The following is a 4,808-nucleotide window of genomic DNA, read 5'->3' on the forward strand; positions in this document are numbered from 1 at the left end:
AGCATACGCGAATTTTGCCAACATGGGAAATCCAGATTACCGATCGGCATATACGGGTACCAGATAGTGATGAGATCCAAGAAGAAACAAATCACTCGTGACAACGTCGAAAGCCCGGGTAGATAATGGCTCTTGCATCATAGGTTCTGAGACATGAGAAGGACGGTAGGTTTGGCAGGATTCACAAGCTTTGACGGTAGTGGCTACATCATTGTCGAACCCAGGCCAGTAAAAGGTTTGTCTGGCTCGACGCTTAGTCTTTTCCAAGCCTTGGTGGCTGGCATGAAGACGTTGAAGAACAACTTTGATTGAATTGCAAGGGATGACAATCCGATGTCCTCGGAGAACCAAATCGTTTTCGACCGACAATTCATGACACAACTTCCGAAATTATTGCACATAATTATTAGGAACACCACTGAAATCTGATTGGATGGAACGAATTAATTCCTGATAATCGAGATCATCCTTAGCTCGCCTACGCAGGTCGTCCAAAATGAGATCATCCGCGGCACTAGATATTTCAAGGATAGCATTAATCTGTACACCATCCTGATCCTCTTTGGTGTCTTGTTGCTCATCAGGGTCTGTCGTGGGTGCGCGAGACAAGGCATCGGGAATTTGCTGCTCCTTTCCCTTCCTCCATTTCACTTTGAAGGAAAAATCACACAGACGGGATTGGTCATTGAGAGCGCGAGGGTTATCAATCGCAGCCAGGATATATTCGTTAAATAATGTCTCCAATAGTTTGTGATCGGATAAGACAGTGAAAAAGGGAAGACCACGGAGGTAGACACTGCATTTACGAATTGCCCAAAGATGGCGAGAGCCTCTAGTTCCAATACCGCGTAGCGAGTCTCTGCATCTTTCAAAAAACGGCTCCTGCACTGGATTAATCTCCATTGGTCACTCTGACGTTGCAACAAAGCAAATCCCAAACCATGTGATCGGGATGCATCGGTTTGAAGCAGAGTATCACGTGTGGGATCGGACATTCCCAATACTGGGGGAGAGACGAGGGCATTCTTGACACTTTGAAATGCAACAGAATGGTCGGGATACCAACCAAACTCCGACCTTTTACGCAAAAGATCACGAAGGGGACTGGCTGCTTCCGCAATAAGAGGACTAAAACCACCCAATTGGTAAACAAGTCCGAGGAAGGAGCGCAGCTCAGTCTTAATGGTAGGTACAGGTGTAGGTGCAATTTCGACGGGTAAGCCTCAATGGAACCGTGCGAAATTCGGTAGCCAACGAATCTTATCGTCATAGCACCATGAACCGACTTCTCTTTGCTGACTGTGAGACCGTGACGGGCACGTCGTTCCAAGACATCACACAACACCTTGACCATGCCTCGGTATGACGAATGACCAAGTCCAATATCATCAACGACTTTGCGAACGTTGAGACCATCCATTGCTACATCTCCACGGTAGCTAAAGCTGTTACCAGTGGAAACAAATCCCATGGGACTTCTAAGGAATCTGTAACGTCCAAACACAGTAATGAAGGTTGTAAGAGGTTGTGCGTCTGGATGTAGGGGCATTTGCCAATACCCCTTTACCAAATCAAGTTTGGCAAAGAATTGTCACCTGGATGGAAACCAATAGCTTTGGCTGGGGTCTTCGTATGGTGAGTGGTTCGTAGAACTTGCGAGTTCAACTTTGTTAGATCCACAGAGAACCTAACGTCACCATTGTGTTTCGTAACTATCACTACAGGGGGATACCAAACACTAGGAACATCGCCAAGAGGCTTAATGATTCGCCTTTGTACCATATAGTCTATAATTGACTTAACTTTATCCCTTAAAGTATAAGGCACCGGCCTAGCTGCGTGGACGATAAAGGGTTTGAAATCGGGTTTCAAAGTTATAGTAATTGGATCGCCAACAATTGGTCCACACATGGGACGCAGTTCCACGGAATTATCGAACACTGCGGAATAAATCGTTTGCAACTATTTTTCCACTTGGGCAAACGTTGAAGCGTCCGGAGGCGTTTCAGGCAGAGTAAGTAGCCAATTCTGACGGTCAGGCCAAACCTCATTAGGCTTCGGATTCGATTCAACACTTGGCGAAGATCTCTGCATACGAAAAGAATGTGCGACCAAGGCCACTTCGGGCGAGGATTGGGAAATTCGGTCCAATAATATTCAACTTTTTGCAAACGTCCAAGCTCACGTAAAACCCTTGGACGTCACTGCAGACAACCACTTGGCTTTCGCACGTCCGGAAACCATCGATTGAAATCGTACTCCGAAAGGATCCAACTTGATTCAACTTGTTTAATCGAAACAAGTTTGTCAGAGAATTGAGACTCAAGATTTACGAGATCTTCTACGCCTTTGCCTCGAAACGACTTAAGTCCCATAAGCGAAATTCCAGTCCCTGTATCTGGACTAGCCAAAATAGATAAGTGTTTGGATGTACCCTCGAAATGAAGGACAACCGACACCATTGAGGAAGAAAATGTTCCAGCTATTGAGATGATGTTCAATGGGGTAGGTTGAGTGACATCAGGCTTCGATTTCACGGCACCATGATTCCTAGCAAAACGGCAATGTTTAGCGAAGTGTTCCAGTTTTGAACACCGAAGGCAAGTCGTTCCACGAGCCGGACATTGATCTCAAGGATAACATTTTGCCGTCTCTAGCTCCAAAATATAATTTAGAGCTTCAGTAAAAGTTGAAGGATTTTTTACCAAAACTTCGGCTACATCCAGTTCACTTCTCATTGCTTGTAGAAGAATCCAATGAGCCATCGATCCTCTGTGATGTGCGCAACATCAGCATATTCTCCACGCTCACGAATTTCGTTACACAGGGAGGTATCACTTTGACCATCCTTTTGTAACACCGATAATAACTCACGCATGTCCAAATGTTTATTCCTCAAGCTACGAAGGTGGGACTCAATCGCATCCATGATTTCCTTCATTTGGCGACCAGTGTCCAAGCGAACTCGAAGAGTATATTGGACCATACGGAAAAAGCAGGGGGAACAACATTCCCAGAACGCAGAAACTAGTGTGCTCCGTTCACGACGAGACAACTGCATCAGGGTATGATAGTTCTCCCATAGAGGACGCCACAGCACAAATTTCCGATGATATAAGGGTGCCAAATCTTGCCAAAGAAAAAGCCACAAGTCGGATGACAATGTGGAGACTCTCCGAAGAGACCTAAAGATGTATCCTTATAAGAAGAAATGTCGTCAGTTCTTTCTGAGGTCACTAGAACCAAGCGTTTGGCCTGGAGCAAGAAAATTCTAGCGGAAATGAGTCTCGACACGGAAATCCCGATTATGTCGACGGATGAGAAGTTCTTAAACATCAATGTCGTTCATAACCATCAGAACAACAGAATATTTGCCTGAATATTTGAAGACCCTTTTGAGGAAAGATCTGCCTTCATGCGTCAAAACCTCAATCAGTGATGGTCTGGGCTGACATCTGCAACGATGGTTCCAAACCTTCCTGGATTTTCTTTGAAGAGGGAGTAGATATAAACCAATTGGTTTATTTGCCCTTGCTGAGTGAGAAAGTGCTTCGTTGGATCAAGGACAGACATGAAGACACACCCATTGTCTTTCAACAGGACGAAGCACCCTCTCACACACCATAGCTTGTTCGGCAATGGTGGATGGAATTGCTGCCAGGATTCTGGAGTAAGGACTTGTGGCCGTCATGTAGGCCGGATCTTAATCCCTTGGACTATGAATTTTGGAGAAATTGGACCAGAGAGCTTTTGAAAGGTCTGTTCCCAATTTGAGTACTCTTAAGAAAAATCTGGTGGCAAAATGGGATAAGATTTCCGTCGAAGAAGTGCTTGCTGAGACGGCCGGGGCTAAGGACTGATTCAAGACTGTGGTGAAGGTAAGAGGTGGATTTATTGGAGATTGATTACTCAAACACTTATCAATTAAGTTTTAATATCACAATTAGGATAACAGCTCATTAAGATATGTATTCTTTTACTAGAAAACTGACATTCTTTCTGTCTGAGTTTAGATGTGACACTGTGTAAGAATTCTTAGGCATGATAATCGAGGTCAAAATAAAGGTTCCTCATCATTTTCTCAGTGTTTAGATGATTCCTAATGTTTTAGACGGTGGAGGCCTTTGAAAATTGTAAACGAACACTTACCTTCAATTCCAACATAATCAATTGAATGGCAATCGGTGTCATGATATGCCTTACCCTCATCTTTTATGCTAAGGGTAAAGCCTGTATCCTCAACATCAGGACATACGGAATATTCTACACAACAATATCCCAGTTCTTGGCGAATACAAATAGCATAACTGAAAAGGCAACGATCAAATAGTCATATTCAAGTAATCGCACCAAAATTACACATCCTGCCGTTATTAACAGGTTATTTAAAAAACAGTTCTCGGTGCAAAAATGCCAGTCCAATATTACATTTCCTGGCAATTTCTTTAAGATATAACCGTGGCATGTGGTAGTCAAATTTAATGTTAATGCAATATTTGAAAGCGAAATATCTTTACTTTTTTTATACCGATATAGGGGAATGAGTTCCCTGTAAGTCATAATGAATAAAATATTTGATCACATAATGCGTTCGAATTTGCCGCTCTGGGGTACCCTTGAACGAAAGGCTGGTCTGGGATTCTTGATAAAAAAATGACCTTTATGTCGTTTAAAACTTAAACAGAATGGTCGAAGTGAGCGTGGTAGCAGATTATAGAGGGCTGGTTTAGTACAAAAGAGGATTTTAAGGTCCTCAACAACTTTGTATCTGAAGGGTTGAAATTAAATCTGATTTCACATATGATGCC

General features: G+C 43.4%; 1 long non-coding RNA gene across 1 annotated transcript in view; it reads right to left on the minus strand.

Annotated features, from left to right (window-relative positions):
* The window catches only part of LOC131879339 (uncharacterized), an 8,490-nt gene extending 4,163 nt beyond the window's left edge, over positions 1–4,327 (minus strand). Inside the window, exon 1 of the long non-coding RNA XR_009373140.1 lies at positions 4,150–4,327. This is a non-coding gene — a long non-coding RNA (uncharacterized LOC131879339). The remainder of the gene's footprint in view (positions 1–4,149) is intronic.
* Positions 4,328–4,808: the final 481 nt, after the last annotated feature.

The sequence above is a fragment of the Tigriopus californicus genome, chromosome 4, assembly GCF_007210705.1.
Source record: "Tigriopus californicus strain San Diego chromosome 4, Tcal_SD_v2.1, whole genome shotgun sequence".
NCBI lineage: Eukaryota > Metazoa > Arthropoda > Copepoda > Harpacticoida > Harpacticidae > Tigriopus > Tigriopus californicus.